This window comes from Corvus hawaiiensis, chromosome 2, assembly GCF_020740725.1.
Source record: "Corvus hawaiiensis isolate bCorHaw1 chromosome 2, bCorHaw1.pri.cur, whole genome shotgun sequence".
Classification (NCBI taxonomy): Eukaryota; Metazoa; Chordata; class Aves; order Passeriformes; family Corvidae; genus Corvus; species Corvus hawaiiensis.
In genome coordinates this window covers 71539337-71556430 of record NC_063214.1, presented here as the reverse complement: position 1 = coordinate 71556430, position 17094 = coordinate 71539337, and the positions used below count along the sequence as shown (strand labels likewise).

The 17094-nt window shown below is 42.4% G+C and overlaps 1 protein-coding gene across 6 annotated transcripts in view; it reads left to right on the top strand.

The window, feature by feature from the left end:
• The window catches only part of KLF12 (Kruppel like factor 12), a 238223-nt gene that overhangs the window by 25684 nt on the left and 195445 nt on the right, over positions 1-17094 (top strand). The window contains exon 1 of one of the 6 annotated variants that reach the window (XM_048295579.1): positions 7030-7212. The exons of 4 other annotated variants lie outside the window; for them this stretch is intronic. The gene's annotated coding sequence lies outside the window, so the exon portion shown is untranslated. Of the gene's footprint in view, positions 1-7029; positions 7213-10878; positions 10934-17094 lie in introns of those variants that run through there. One more of the 6 variants, XM_048295580.1, reaches the window with a different exon arrangement.

The window sequence follows — 17094 nt, the reverse complement described above, 5'->3', positions numbered from 1 at the left end:
AGTCAGGCACTGAGGTGAACATGCATGTGTAAATTTTCTCATTAGTCACTCTTTCTTTCCTTTTACTCTGAATTCCTGTCCTTCTGTTCCATGATTTAGTGGAGCTATTAAAATATCAAAACAAATTACTTGCTTTTTTCTTCTTTTTTTCCTCTGAATTTCTTCCCTGCTTCTGATCTGTCTCTTTGCAAATCAGGTTTATTCCCTCACTCCCTTCACTCGCCGGTAAGTACATTCAGTCTTGGCGGGGAAGAAGCATGGAATTGTCTTCTTCCTCTCCTCGCTCTGAAAAGTTTATCTGGCAAGTTAATGAATTTCCTTTATTCCCAAGAGCAGCTCAATAAAGGGGAGATTTCTTCTCCCAAGAGCAGTGAATGTGAGGTGATTGCCAGAGCATTGTTCTTCTAAATAGCTTATTTTTCTCTGTGGCTGGACCCTCCCTCCCCCCGGCAACTATTTTTAGAGTACTTGATTGAGTGATAATTTGTGTTTAGGCTTCCTTGAAGTACCCAGTAAGGTAATGCCGACTCGCGGGTGGGTTTGGTATTCTGGGTGGAGCTTCAGCACACTCGTGCACTGAAGCTCAGATGGAAAATGTAACCCAAGTTTTCCTAGTAGAGTACAGGGATCCCCGTGTCGCCAGTTTTCAGCTGGGCTGTTTGAGGTGGCAAGGAGAAGATAGATGACCATGATGTAGTGGTTGGATCAGTGCGCACAGTTCACACGTAAGCAGAAGTGTCCAGCAGCAGGGCCGCTCTGGCCCAGAGCTTTTGGATGACCGAAGTGCACAGCTGTAGGGAGAGGTGAGCCAACAGCTTCTCCCGGGGCTGCTGTTGCTGGCCCTCCTCACACAGAGCACTGTGTCCAGCGCTTGAGAATGAGACCCCCCGAGATCCGTTGTCATCTCCCCCCAGTGCCTTCAAGGCGTGAGGTACATGTTCAGTGTTCCTCAGAGCACGGGAGGAGTTTGGTATGTGGGCTTGGCCAGTCTGGCCTGCCTGCCTTGCTGCCTCCCTGAGGAACTTCCTCCCCTCTCCTGCACTCTCACTCGGTGCAGCTGGGTTGCACCCCGGCTGCTGCTTCTGCCTCTCTCTTCCCTGCTTTGAAAGGCTTGGGAACCTCGCTGCTGTCCTCTCTCCTTTGCTAGGAGATTGATGCATCTCTAACACAGTGTCAGTGTCCTGGGAAGAAGTGTTGCTTGCTTTCCCTGGCCTGTAACTCAAGGAGTCATTGGCCCAGTTGCAGTGTTGTGGTGGGATTGAATAATTTGTGCCAGTGACCCCTTTCAGAGGTCTATGGGCGTGACAGGTTTGAAATGATTCCTTAGTGGGCAGTTCCTGGCAGCTTTCCAGTGTTCTTTTAGTAATGGTTTCTAGGTGTTGTAAAAAGCTTGCTTCACCTTAGGCTTAGGTCCTGTGTTGAGTGTCTGGAGACAGCTGAGCAGTTCTGTTGTGTTCTGGGTTCTGGTCATCCTGAATCTGAGGAGCTCTCACCTGCAATAACCTGCCAAGTAATTGCTGTTAAAAATTCTACTGATGCTGTTGGGCTGTCAGCTGGGATTAGTTTCTTTTGACATCTAAAACTCTCAGAAGTATTTATAGCAAAGGTGCAATCTGTGAGAGCGTTCACGGAAGTCAGCTAGCAGTTGTGCAGAAGACTGTTCTCACAGGTTAGCCCTAAAGCATTAGGGTAAATAATGGTTGTTTTGTTAAAGTAGAAATGTCTCCTTTAGGAACACCTTCTTGCAAAGGACCCTTTTGAGTAGGGAGCAGAGTGAAGGCCCATGCAGCAGGACACCCTGCCTTGCTACTGTCATGATGACTTTCCGGCATGAATGTCACAGCTGCTTTAAAATCAGTTTCTCGTCCAGTTCTTTCCTATTTTATGGTTTCTCATAGCCATAAATAATGAGTTAACATTTCAAAAGGCTTCTTGGTCATTTTGACTTTGAATGAGAATAGGCTCCAAGACCTAGCAGCTTTAGCAATGTTTCTGAAGTATCTGAAGTGAAGAGATGATTGGGAAAATGACCTGGGTGTTAGTGAAATAGTTAGCATAGATTTCTCACATACTCCGTTCAAACCTTTTTGCCTTACAAAACCTCCTGTAGAATTGACAACCATGACCGCTGCCAGAGCATCATGACACACCTGGGTTCAGGTTAATATCTTATATGGGTGACTCACATCTTTGGTAATCTGATCCTGAAAAGATGTGGAGTGGTCATGGGCCAAAAAAAAGCATGTTGACCGTGCCACCTCACCTGTAAACACAATTCGAGGTTGCTCTGCTGCATCTTGGAAGTGCACAAGGGAGATGCTGAAGTCTCCTGGAACACAGCTCTGCAAGCTTAGGTGGTTGGGGTAGATGCAGCTGTGGCAGTGTTGCTCCTCAGGCTCTGGCTGGAGGCAGGGCTGTGAAGTTGTGATGCATCTCAGGCACTTGCACTCCGCGGCAATTTGTGCATTGAAATGTAAAGCATTGATTGTAAAATATTGCCCACTAATTTACTGTCTTGTTGGAGCACAGCTTACCACAGATGTCCTTATGATGAACTTGCTGGTATACATTTAAATTTGTTTAAGAAAGTGTATGTATAACTGAGGTCATCTTCTGGATTATCTTGTACTGTTTAGCAGGCTGAACACCCATCTCCTCCCGCTCCCGGTGGCATCAGAGGTGTTTGAGTGCTTTCACTCTTGCAGGCTTTTCTTAACTGTCCTGTTTTGGTGTACTCCTGTAGCTCTTTAGATCTCTTTTCTAGTCAGCCTCTCCAGAGTACCCTAAAGTTATAGCAGAATAGCAGAAGTGGGAAATTTGGGCTTGCTTTTCTGTTTTGGGGTTGTCCACAGGTTTTCTGGACAGGAATGGTTTTGCTCTGAAGTGGTGCAAAGAACTAGATCAGCAACACTGGGAGCATTTCTGTAGCTCATTGTTTTGCTCTAAACTTGCTTGTGTTTGAGAGGTTATCTCTCCAGTCATAACTTTTAAGTTGTCTTAGTTCTTGAACAAAAGATTAATTTCTGCAGAACCAGATTACACTAGTGAAGTTTTCTTACTCGCCAGGAGTAGGTAGATGTGTGAATTTTTCAGATTTTGTGTTCAAGAGAGAAATATTTTCTTTTTTTTCCCATGTAGTCAAAATGAAAGTGAATATTCAGACTTGGGGAACAGGAAATAATAAACTGTCCTTTTCTACCCAGAACAGACTGCTGCTTCTGCCAACTGGCCTCTCAGAGAGAGCCAGTGAAGTTGTCAAGCCCATCTGTTTTCATCCACCGAGGCAGCTGGAGGTGCAGACACACAACAAGCGAGGGAGGGAGGGTGGGGTTTATTTTTCCTTCCTTTGCTCCTGAGCAGCAGAAATTTTTTCTTGCTCACTGACAGCATCACCATTTCAACCCTGTCAGGATTTTGGTAGATGGAATGATCTGGAGGGGGTGGAAACTTCTCAGCCAGATAAAAGAAGCTGGTCTCAGCCTCACATGCATGTATTTCAGTGTCAAGCTGCTGTGGCTGACTGGGTCGCTGAGGGTAGGTGGAATAGTGGCCATTGGGGGCTGCAGATAGGATCCTTAATTTAAACAGCAAAATGGAAATTTTTTTTGATGAAGTAAAGGTCAGAAATGCTAAGGCTGCTATTAGCTGACTCAATCCTGGAAGAGATGATAAGAAAAGTGGTACTACCAGAAGTAGGACACATATAATTTATAATTTATCAGTGTATAGGAAAACACGTTTAATGTCCTGCTGTGCAATAAATGTATCCACTACAGGATCACCAAAGAGCGATAAGATGATCTGCTTGTTCTTTTAATTCACCTTTTTTTCACCTAGTTAAAAAGAAGTTGCTTTTATTCTTTATTGTCCACTTAATCTAAGAGCTTTATTTCCTGTGCTTGTATCTGTGGGGTTAGAAGAGTGAATGACAACTAGGAGCCTGCCTTGAGGATTACGTATTTGCCACCACAGCGTATTTAGAGGTGCACCATGAAGTTCATATTGCGGGCAATTAGTGAAAACTGTTATTTCTGAAACGGGAAAATGCGATTAACTGAAGGCAGCCTGAAGGAGTGTGCTGGCAGCCTCTCGGCTGGCTTAGGGAAGAGGCAGGCTGTTTTGGAGGTAGGCACAGAAGTGCTATCTCACTGTGGTGTGTAGTTAATGGAACTAGACAGAGTTGTGGCATGACTGCATTCGGGGGTCACGGTGGTGAGGGATGCCATGATTCAACCTGATGTAGCAAGGGAGCCTTGGCAGGAAGCCACCGTGTTTATAAGAAGCGGAGTAGCCGCAACTGCCAGCGGCCTTGAAAGATTCCGCTGTGGCTTTCGCTATGAATAGCAGCCACGGCTGCTGAAAGCTCGGGTTAAAAAAAAAAAGTAGATACCAGCAGGAGATACCGTGTGAAGGAGACATGAGTTCTGTCTCCCAATAACAATAAAAATTTGTCGTTCTGCACCTTTCATGGTTGTTCTAAGAAAAGGATTGAAGATAAATAATTCCAAAACACCAATTACGCTGATGCGTGGGAGGAGGGGGAAAGAGGAGAGCCACCATAGTTCTGGTTTGTTTCAGTAGACCTGGAGAAGACGGATTCCTTACAGTCTGCTGCTCACCTTGTTGGATTAAAAGTCCTCTCCTATCAGTGGTTTTGTTCTGTTGCAGAAATCAGATGGGTTTGTTTTTATTTAAAAATGCTTTCTGAAAATGATAGGCTGTATTATTAGCCCAGCTGTAGAAATAGTGTCTTAATTGTTTTACTGCCACACAAATACATCTCACTTGCAGCCTTACTTGGGATTTAGGTCGAAACTGTTAAACAAACAGTAGTTTTTATTTTGTACAAGGGATGTTCTTTTCTGTCTTATGGGAAGGGAAATCCCTGGAAGTTATACACCTCAGTCAAGGCTGAATCTGTCCCAATGTGTTTTGCAGTGTAGGTAGATTATATTTATGCATAAAGCATCAGATGTGAACTTCCTAGTCTGTGGCTGTGATAACAAATGAAGCATAAGAGCCAGGATTTTTTGGCTGATGTGTTGTGAAACAAAGTGTCAGTCAGTTTTGCCTTCTCAATGTCGTTTATGTGAAAATGGTTTAAATTGCCAAAGATACACTAAGAATTTTTGGCCAAGCTTTTCCACTGCAAATCTGTTTCTCTACCATGAAGGGGGCATGGATTTTGCTTTTAACCTGCTATATTATTCCACATAAGAGATGATATAAATCAACTTTCAAAAGAAATTTTGTTTTCTTTGTTAGCTTTTCATTCTGCAGCCTATTAATCTCTTTACTCTTTCAAGTCTTGGGTATCTTTCCTCTGGTGTGTTACTGTGAATGCTTAAAAGGATGCTGAGCCTTTGTGGTACCAGGTTCAGTCCTGGCTTTTGTTTCTTTCCGTGTAAGGATCAACTTCTATGAGATTCCTCCTATTTTGTAGCTCTGAGCTGGGCTTGCCTTGTTCTTTGTAGGGTGCCTGGTTGCCAAAACTCAGTGCCTTTTGCTGCTTCTGCTGTGCCTGGGGCATCTCTCCTGGCTTTGCTTGCCTCTCTCAGGGAGTCAGGACAAGGGCAGCCTGCCCCTGCCACCCTTTGCTAACCTGCCACAAGGTTGGTTGTGATGGATTGCATAAGCATAGTGCATGAAATCAGTGCAGAAGGGAAGGGGTGGGGGCGGGGGGAGTGCAGAGAAAGTTGCTGGGCATTATAGTTTTGTTCTTAATTGGTGCTTCTTGGTGTTCTGCATCAGAGGGAAATTTTACAAAACTTAGTTAGTTCACTGGTGTTATCTGCTTCTTCAGGAGTCAGGAAAGGGAAAACTTGAGCTTGGTTTGGTTACTGCTGGGTTTGAATTGCAGGTACAGCATGTGGGTTGAGCATATGATGAACCCTCCAGCTGGGAAGGGAGGAACAAAGAGATGGAATCTGGCTGGTCTACACTTCGTTTTGTAACTGAGTAACTAGATTAGAGTCTTTTTACCTGGTACCTTGTTCCTGCCCAGCATTCACACATAACATGCAGTTATGAGTGCTCTAGATTCCTGATAATTTGGTTAAATGTAGTGATATTGTCATAAAATGTCTTGATGGGTTGCAGAGGTGATGATGCCAGTCCCCTGTCTTGTGATGTCTTTGTAGAGAATGTGACATTTCCTTATATACGTTGTTGACGTGTTTTTTTTTGTTAGACTTAACAGTGGAGTAAATCTCTGGGGAGCAGCATGTGTAAGAACCCCTTTCTCTTCCTCTCTGATACCTCTGCTCTTGTGATGAGAAAAATTACTTGAACCGGAGTCCTTGCCACATTGAGACTGTTATTAGCGAGACATTTTCCATGGGAGCTTTGGACTTTGGACTTGATGAATTTGCCCAGATCTCTGTTTACTGTAGAGCACAGTAGAAACCACTCATGCCTAGATGTCTTCTGAAGAGCAGGGATCATTGTAATTTGTGTGCTAAGAAATTAATTTTGCAGCTGGCTTGGGTTTTGCCTGTGGATTTCAGTGTACAGTTCCTGGCTGCTTTTTTGTGTTCGTAAATTTACTAGACTCAGGAAGTGCCTAAAACTATGTTGAGGTGGGTTTTTTTTGTTGTTTTCGGTTTTTTTTTTTTTCCCTTTTGCTCCCCTGTGGTAGAGTTCTGAAGCTGCTGGGTTGGAAAACTTCTGTATTGCAGAGCAGTGTAAATACAGGGGGCTGTGATGCCATTAAATCTATTACAACAAATTGGTCTCGTAATGTCTGCATGGAAGAGCTAAAGTTCACAGTGCCATTTTGCATTGACTCCCAAACTTCCTGAAAGCCACAAGAGTCTTAGATTTTTGATGATTTGCTTCCAGCCTTAAAGACTAGCTTTGAAAGGAATAGCAAGCATAAAGTCTAATCGCTTTAGGACCTCTCCAGTTGAATACATAAACTCTGAGAAGACCAGCTTCCTGTGAAAATCCTGGTTGACAAGGCAGGTTTTGTTTCATTTTTTAATGTTCTTGGGTTTTGGATTTTTGTCTGTAGACTCCAGAGTTGACAAAGTTGAGACCAGAGGGTTTCCAGCAGTCTGAAAGAGCCCTGTGAGGGAGTCGGGATGCATTGGAGATTGGACACCCTTTCTCTTCTATGCCTGTCTCTGTGCCCAGCACCAGGGTTTTGGTAGAGCACCTCATCTGGGGAAAGAAGCCTGGGTTTACTTTCTTGTTGCTGTGGCAGAAGTCAAGGTATGTGTAACTGATTGCAAAGACCTGAGGGTGTTTGGATTGGGGAAGATGAGAAACCAGCTGGCCTGAGGACTGATCTGTCTGAGAGATGGGGGAGTGCAAGTGGGTGTGGGGAATGGTGGTGGGGAGGGAGGGACAGGCACAACATATGGTGTGTGTGTCTTGCACCCTGTCACATCTCTGGACATTGTCCTCCGCTGGGCAGGAAGGGGTTTACAGTCCCTGTGTGCTGCTGGCCTGGAGCAGGTGATAGCTGCCTGTGAGAGCATGAGCCAGTGGTCTTTAGTAGCAGACACCCACAAGAGGGGTTTTTTTTCTCCTAAGTGAAATTTTAAGTTCTCTGATAAACTTCTGGTTTTGGCTGCTCCCACCTACGTGTCCAGAGCTTTCCATTTAGGTATTCAGCTTCAAAAGACGTTGAAGAACGTTTGGGTTGGGCCTCAGAGATCTAGAACTTAAAAACAGGCTAGTAGACCAGGACTTGATTTTTGGAAGGTCAAAGTGACTTCTCTTACTTGCCCTGAAGTCTAAAGGCAGAAATGCGCTATATCTTAAGAGCCTGCATGTAGATGAGAAAGGTGCAATCCATTTGCCAAATCGAAGAGCAGGTGATCTGATGACAGACATACCAGTAAGGGAAGCTCTGGGAAGTAAGCATAGTGATTCAAGAGAGTTTCCCAGCACAGATGTTTAAGTGAAATGTGGATTTCTTTCTTAGGGGGGAGGAGAGGGGGAAGGGAAGATCTTTGAAGATGTTTTGGTGGTGATGGTGCAAGTCACGGTTGAGAAGAATTAATTCAGTTGTGGACATGGTTACATTTTTACCTCTTCTGTGCTTCAAAATTGGGCAGAAAGCTGTAATCTTTCTTTTCCTAACCAAATTCTTCTTTCTGGGCATGGTGTAAGTGTGTGAACTCTAATGCTGAATGGAAGTGGCTGCAAGAGAGTTAGGGTGGCAATGCTAGTGTGACACCAGGGTTCTCCAGGGTTAAGACTGTCCAATTTAACACCCTGTCATTAATCATATTACCCACTTTCCTTTTTGAGTATCTTCTGTTCTGAAGACAGGGACATTAAACTTCATATTGCTCAGTGACCATAAATACTTCCTTGTGTTTGGGTCTGTGATGCGCTAGCCAGTTAACAATTGTGTTACTTTAAAATTACCTACAGTGCCTGAAAGGTGAAATAAGGCCTATGTGACCTTTTCAGGTGTTGCCTGGTGGTTGTTATCAAATACATTGCATTTGTGTCTTCCTCTTTGGGGCTGTTTCCTGTTTGAGTGTGGTGGGGTTACAGAAAGAGACTTAGGTACTTTTTTGTCCGTTTATAGATCTTGAAGAGTGGGAACTTTGGGTTCTTTTGGGAACAGCAAGAGCACAGGAGGAAGGCAGAGCATTCTTGTGCAGTATATGGAAAACAGTTTTGAAGCTTGGAGCTGCATTTCCAGATACTCAAGTTGTAATTGACTTAAAATATTAAGGAAAAAATAAGGGAAACTGCTTTTATGGTGAGAGGTGATTGAAATGAAAGGCGCGTGTTCAGGGGGCTATACCTTAGAACAGTTAGAAAAGCCTGGAAAACTTGATCTTCCCCCAATATAATCCTTTTTTCTAGTCATTTAGAAAATTGAAGATGCACATAGTGTGTGTTAGTTTTTATACAGCAAGACATCTTGGATAAAAGTGAGTTGTAGCTTGTCTTTTCTCCTTTTGACTTTTCTCAGTTTCTTGCCACAGATCATCTATTTCCTTAATGATGCTTAGACTCATCTAGATCTTGCTGCTCCTTCCATCTTCCCTGAGGCCATTATCAAATCATCCATGTTCTCATGACTAAGGATAAAAAAATGTGCAGATGCATGAGAGGGACAAAAAGAAGAATGAAAAAATTCCAAATCCCCCAAACACTGCAGTGCACATGTGGTTTGTCCCAGGAGAGATTTGGTAGACTGAACCCAAGATGGCACATATTAATTATGTTTCTTTGCGTCCTTTTGGAAGATGCTCAGACGCTGCAGAGCAAAGGACCTGAATTAATTCCATTTGTTTAAATACACTCATACCTTTTACATTTTGCTTTCTTTATGGTCAGCAGACTTGAGATTGTTCTATTACTGCTTGATCTTTTTTCATGCCTGAGGCAAACATTTTAAATGTGCTAACAATGCATGAAGCCCTTTTTGAAACTCAGATTTTTTTCTTATTTAGAACTACTCATACACCAAAAAACAGTACCAGTATGTTGTAAGAGAGGCTTTCCTCTTAGTACATTGATCTCTGCAATTGTGAAACTCCTTACAGAATAATCATCTAAAATTTCTGTGACAAAGATTTGGCTTCTTAATGCCAAAGCATTTCCTGGATTTAGTTTTTACCTAGTATTTGTCAAGACAGTGGCATTTGTTTTGATTTCAAAGCAGCTCAGTTTTCATCTGGAAGAAGTCTGAAGCTGTGTTTTTGGTTCCAGACAAGAAGCTGGAAGGCTAGCAATGCGTTCTTCCTTCTGCGGCAGGCTTCCTGTAGAAAGCTGCTGAACTGCTCAACTCTTCTGCACTTCACTGTGTGCTTTAGTAATTTGAAATGTTAATGCTCTGGAAATTATTGCTTTGGTAATATAACTATATTTGGGGATCATTGCATGAAGGTGATCTCATGCAGACTTGATATCTTTGTTATATAAATATATAATTATTTATATTATATAATTTATATAAACTATATATATTTAATGCCTTATATTTAATGGTAAATGTCTTAGCAATAAATGAAACTATCTAGAGGAGAAGGGTCTTCAATTTTTAAAATTCAAAATTATTCTTTTGAGAGCAGCTTACCATTTGCTCTTGATATATTTCATGTTTTGGCTTTCAGAATTCAGCATAGGTTAGTTGTGATTCTTTTCTCAGCCATTATTATTGGGGGGTGTGATAAATATTTCAGAGCTGGGAGTGATGAGTAAGAACTGGAAAACAAGGGAGGGTGATTCAAAGAAGCAGCAGGAGCCAAGCAGAATAAAGGGAACCATAAAATATCCAACAAATACTGATCTAGTAATATTGAAGAAACATATGTCTGACGTCATGCAGCATGACTTCTTTTCAAAGGGATTTGAAGTAGTTGCAGGACCTTGAAATTCCCAGATTTAGCCTTGTTTTTCCTACCTATGTGCTGGAGGCCATGTCTACATGAGCAGGTGATGTACAGCAGCAGATGGGAAAGAGGGGAGCAGTTGTTATTGCAGGCCCTTATTGCCTTCTTGGGGTTTGGAATACATTTTAGTGTGCAGCTGGAGAGGGGCTTCTGGTTTAGCTTCTTGCTGAAGCAACCTGGTTTACAGGCACTATGGCTCTCTTGGGAACTAGGGTGAGCTGATAGTCTATAGAAGCCAACGTGCTGGTACAGAGGTGGTCTCTGTTGGAAGCTGTCTCTAGAGACAGACACATCTGCAGGGGCAGTTCAGCTCTTCTGTCTTGAGTGTATTTGAAACTTAGGGTCACTAAACTAATTAGGATATTTATGCATTTAGAGTTTACATGTAGTGAAGCTCAACTTAACTGCTTGAAGACTGGTAAAAGATTGTTCCTTTTGTTGCAGAGTTTGTGGTCCTGTGATATAACTCTTGTTCTCAGTTACTGTTTTGATGAAAGATTTGTTGCACACTAAATTATCTGAAGTTTACAGCAGACCCAAATTTCCTTAAAGATCCCCTTCTCAGAAAGGTAAGAGGTCTCAGTTCATTTATTTACTCCGAACTTGGTTTGTGGAGGGATTGTCTCTATCTGTTATGCTTATTTGGCCTGGATATTCCTCAGGGCGCATGGATGAATCATTCATCTCTGTGCAGGGTGAGACACTTCAGTTTTTTTAATGAATAATTTGTGGCTGAACTTGTGCTTTGTTTTTTTTTCCTTGGGAGTTGCTGCTGCATAGATCAACCAAATAGGACGTAGCTACATAAAAACAGTTTGCCCCTTACCGTGTACTGGAGGTTGTTACTGGGAGTCACAGTGCAACACACCACGTGCGTGCTGTCCATTTAGGATGTAACCTTACAGAGGACCATTGCACCACATCCCCTCTTGGCACCTGGAGGGTCAGTTAATTTCATTCCTTAGTATGCCCATATCTCCTACAAGCAGAATGTGTTGCCTTATAATAAATAGATGATTGGAACTTTAGATGTGTTTTATAATTTGTGTATCTTGTTTAAAGTGTCATAATCACTTGGACTTTTCTTGCCCATCTGATAAATGAGCTGTAGAATTGTATAACTGTTAGCTTACACCGTAATTCATGTGTTACTTGTGCCTTGGACCAAAGGATGAGGGAAAGACAGTAACAGTCATGAAGGGTTTAAAATAATTGGACTTAAGTGAAACTCCCAAAAAGTTAATGCTCAGAATATTGAAATACGAATGTGTTTGAGGATTTCAAATGCGTAGGCTTGCAGCATGTCTAATTACCTTAAATTTCCTTTAAAATACCTTAAAATTCAGTTACCTATTACATGCAAATTACTGGCTTTTGTGTGCTACGTGCAGGTTTTTGTAGCACGAAAGAGGTTGATTGCCCAAGTGGATTAATGCCTCTCACATCTGCAAGTCTTAGTTCAGATCAAAAGTGAAATAAGCCATATGTGTTCAGAGTGGACATGTGCACACATCACAAATGCTGCTGCACAGCCTGGCCTGGTTTGAGAGTTAAGAGCTCTTTTTTTCTGTAGGAAGGATTCGTGCTAAAATACTAATGTTTCATAAGCAGTACAGATTTAGCCTCAATTGTTACTGGTTTTTAATTATTATTTGGATGAACCCCCAAATCATTCTTATTGGAAAATTTCAGTCAAACTTTTTTTCCTTTTTTTTTAAATTTTTAAATCTGTGCTTCAATTTTCAAGTTGTATAGCCACAGGATTTGAAGGACTTGCATTGTCTGGCATTTTTCCAGCTAGTCCAGCTGTCTTCAGAGGAACTGAGTAGCTTGGCAAACTGTGGTGTGGGCTCCTTTGTTAAATGTATCAGAGAGTGAGAGAAACAGGCAGTAGCTGTGGTGAGGGCTTTATTGTATGAGTACTTTCTGTCTTTTCATCTTGATCTCCTAAAGTTCTCTCTTCTTCCAAGGCTTCCCTTTTTTTGTGCCAAGTTTCCTGAGGATGTTCAGACATGGCAAGCCTGGAGTTACTACTCTGCTGTCTTCTGTGGAGCTGCTGGGGGAGCAGCAGGATGTCCTGTTGCATTTTTCTCTGGTGTCTGTACTGCCCTGAGATGTCCTGCAAAAATATGTGACACAGGCTTTGTCCTGGGGGTCTCCAGCTACAGGAATGGCCTCTGAGCATCCTCCAGGAAGGCAGGAGCAGCTTTCTCATCTTTCAGTCATAATGTATGAGGGATAGGATTTCTGAGACTTGTTAAGACCACTGGTGAATGTGGGACTGGGGTTCTCAGGTGCTTATTTGACATGGCTTACTTGGAAGTATGGATGAACAAATACAAAGATTAAAGCAAGCAGTGAGCTGCAGGTGTGGACACTTCAGCAAACACAGCCGAGAAAAATCAATTTTTCACAAATGAAAGAGGAGGGAAAAAATCAATAGGGAAAGGACTGTTATTTTCAATTTAAAGCCAGAGGAGTTAGGGTTTGATCTTGAAGTTCATGCATTCCTGTTCTCATTCACGTGTTGCATGGCTCTTTTATTGGGAGAACTGTAGACTATGTTGTATAGAGATCATTAAATATAAATGGTTGAAAGACTGTGAAATGCTCCCCATCCTTATTTATTTATTTACTCATCTGCCTGCAGACACTTCTCCCACTGTAGTTAACTCTTGTGGATGCCACCTCCCTGTAGTATTGGAGTGCATTGAGATTTCTGTGCTGTGAAGTCCACCAGCCTTTTCCTCCTGCATGTTTTGACAATATTTAAAGCACACAAATCAGGCTGTAGTTATTGATCTGTGTTTGTTTCTTTTCACCAGACTGTGATTCCATCTGTCTACCTGATGGTGTGAGTGCCCCACAAAAACATGACCAATATTTTAAGTAGAAATACAGAACTCTACTTCGCAGTACACTCTGCATGAGGTCTGGTAAATACAATGTGAGTGGACAGAACCAGGTGGAATGCAAAGGACCCTTTTGTCTCATCTTGGTGAAGCCTGCTGTAGTGGCAGGGCATAGTGCCAGTTTTTGATGTTAAAAACAGAAGCAAACCAGTATTTTTGGCTGATTCCTAATTGCTAGATTCCGCATTGCCAAACACATGTCTACGAGCAGTAACCGTGTGAGAGCCATGCTACTTGTAAATCCCCTTGTCTGGGAGGTAGTAGGCAAAAGGGTGTATGACTCTTCCTTTACTGAAGCTCTGCCTGCTTGGAAGCAGGTGCTTGCTAGGTCTTGGCTCCAGTGGCAACTCAGGAAAGCAAGCAGAAGTGATCATTAGGAAGGTACTGCCAAATTCATGAATGATCTGCAAAACTACACATCTGTCACTCTCTTTAATCTGTGATAACTACTTCTTCTAGTATATATATTTTAACTTAATTGGGATTATTTCTCTGCCGTGTATGACTCCAGCTATGCCAGTTCAAAAGTCTTTTGGGGGAGGCACCCACACCCACTAAAGGCTTAGAGGTTCTGTAAAGGTGGGTGGGAGAAATAAGTCTGTCCTGGTTTGTATCAGTTAATTTCTTTGCTAAAGCAGCTTACTGCTCTAGTGCAAGAATATCAAGAACACTTTGCTGAGGAATGTGTAAGTGCATGTATATATATGTATTTGTATGTACTCATTCATGAATATGTTTAGTGTGTGTAGATGGATATGAAATACGTCAATAAGGGAAGGTGACCTAGGCTTATTTCATTTAACACCTGGTGGAGGTGCTGTGCTCAGGTAAACGTGTAGCCAGCACAATGCTGTGGTCAAGGGAGAGCTAAAAAGCCCTTATAGATCTTGTGTGGGCTGTGGCAACCTCCAGAGTTGCCTGTTCCAGTGTAAATTGTCTGTAGAGAGAGTCTAGGACACCTTGGATCCCCATCTGATTATTTTGTTTAGATGCTTGACATTAGGAGGAAACAGACATAGACTACAATGGCAAAAAATAATGTAAAAGCTAGGAATTTTCAAACTGAATGACTGAGACAACTAAATGTGAATCTGACTTGGAGTGGGGTGTGTCTGAATGGCTGAGATGCTCTTTAAAATGCCTCTTAAGCTAATACGTAAGGACTTTTGAACTAAACCATAAGAAGTGTACAAATGGCAAACTAATTACCATGTGAGAACACATTCCCGTATTCCAGGAGCTCCATTGAAAACCTGATACCCCAACCTCACCCCATCATAGGTTCCTACATACTCAAAAGTTTAGAGTATTTGAGTGTGTTTTTGTTCCCTAATGGGAAATACTGGGTCTGAAGAGAGAGAGGGGGACCACTGGCTGGGACAGGTGTGCCCGAACCCTCTGGCACATTGTGTCACTGTGTGGAGAGTGGTGGGAAATCACAATTTAGTCTGGTGTTACTCTCCTTCCCTGGCAGTTTCTTGAGGCTGTGCAACTTTTTTCCCCGCCAACTTCTGATGTGAAGTGAAGCTGGTGCATCTAATCAGGGAGAGTTGTTGCAGGAAGAATCCTTGCCAAGTGTTTTGAGGAAAGGTGGTGTTACTGTTCTGAATCTTTTTTTGGCTAGAACTGAATAAAGATATGAGAGACAAACAGAGAGGAAAAAAAAAAGAATAATTTATGTTGGAAAAGATCTGTAAGATCATAGTGTTCAACTCTTCATGAATGCTCAAACTAACATTTTTAGGGAATTCTTACAATTATTATATGTGTATGCGCCTGGTGGGAAAACAGCTAAAGAAGCTGGAAGAAAATAAGATGTTTACTAACCAGAGAGCAGAAAATACAGAGGTGTGTGGGACCCAGAGTGCTGCTCCAGTTCTAGGTGAGGTTAATGATGGAGAGAATAAAACTAGCTCAAGGCTTCAAAAGCAATCCTCAGCTTTAATTGGCTACTGTCAGGTAGGGGTTGTAAAAAGCAGGAACTTCTCTAGGATAGTACAGACTTCTCTTGCTGTGAAGTTTTATTCCTTCCACTGAGGTTGCTGTAGTAGCCAACAACTGAAAGTACTTTGGAGAATTCTTCTAGTAAAGCAGCAACCTTATGTGGATGGAGGGTTCCCATTCCTCTGCAGAGCTGGAGCATGAGTACAGTAGATGTTATTTCCTCATTCTGTCTTGCTACTGGTTTGCTAAAATCCAGAACAGCCAGGAATACTGGTATAATGAAAGTACTCCTACCATTCCTATCACCATTTTATTATGCTTGTAAAAATAGGATGTTGCCAGATATGTATATTGTAGGAGTAATGGAAGCACAAACATTACAGCTGTGTAACTTGAAATTCTGCATTTTTCTGATTTTTTTTGTCTTGTTTCTTTGAACCCCTTTTTTATCTTTTTCCATATCTGGTTCATCTTCATACTAGTGTCTTATATTTGTCTGATGGTTCCTTTTTGTGGCTCACTCACTCACCTTTTTATGTCCCTTTTCATTCTAGGCTCTTGCTCATGAGTATGGATATGCAAGATGCTCTTGGTATTTAAAACCTTGTAAAATCAATAGATACAGCTTGTCTCAACGACTTCATTTTACTTCCTGATAGTGGTTAACTCACTCAATTTTCTGATCCAACAATTTCTGTATAAGCAGAAGCAGGAAAAAAGAACCCACTACACTTAACAAAACAACAGCAACTAAAAGGACTTTTTTTCATCAGAGGTATATTCTGAAGCTTCTTAATGTACTTCAAAATTTTCCATGCTGAAAGAGCGATTGAAGTGTACACCATTTCTTTTGTGTTTTCTCTCACCATCTCTTAGCCTGTTCTTCTTCCTTTTGCCCATCATTTTTTACTCGGTATATTCTGTTCTTGTCCTCATGTTTATCTGTCTAGTGCTCTTTTCCCTTCCTTTGTCCATCATTTTTCCTTTTAGAGAGGAGATTATACTGCTACTGTTCCTCCTGTGCCTAAAGGTAACTGCTCCTGCTTGCCGTCTCCCTCTCTTTGTTTCCCTCTGTTAGTGGAAAGTTTGGAGGACACTCCTCTGCTCTTGTGCAGCTGCGTTCTTTGTTGGGTGGCTGATGTGCTTGGTCTGTTCATCTTCTTCCTTCAGTGTAAAAGTTTGAGTGCCTAAATCCTGTTGAAAATCAGCATATCCTTATGTACTGATGAAATTACTGCCCCAGTGGCTGTTCTTGGAGCTTCAGAGAAGAATCTGGTCTAATTACAGAGCAAGGCAAGGCAACCTGGTATCCACCAGGGATGGTCATCCAAGGTATGCATGAGGCTGGACCTCAGTGAGGGACCTAGCAGCTTTCTTCAGTGAGTATCCAAGTGCATGAAACAGCATTGGGAAGGTGGGTCCGCCTTTGCTGCATGACTGGTTGTGGCTGTACCATGCTTCTTGGTGCCTTCTGGAAGAGTGAGTCTCTTGCTCCTGGATGACAGAAGCTGAGTGTGGGTTTTGACCCTCCTGACCCAAGAGGAGCAGCTTAGTCCTCTGCAGCTTCTGATGGGTGTGTAGAGTGGTGCTGACGCCCTGTTGCTGCTGCTCTGTTTCAGCCTAGGAGAATGGAACACTGTCAGCTCTTCTCAAGTGAATAATATTTGTTCTTTGGGCGTGGGAACCACAGAACTGGTAGCTTGTGCAGAGGATTTGGGTTTAAGATCAGCCTCTTTTTGGTGCATTAGCAGTTTGCTAATTCTGGTCAGCTCTTAAAAGTGTGGGTGAGGGCTTTGATCCTGCTGTGAAGTGCCTCTCTCTTCCCATGCACAGAATCCCCATCACAGGCTTTGAGTGCCAGAGCCTGAGGACCA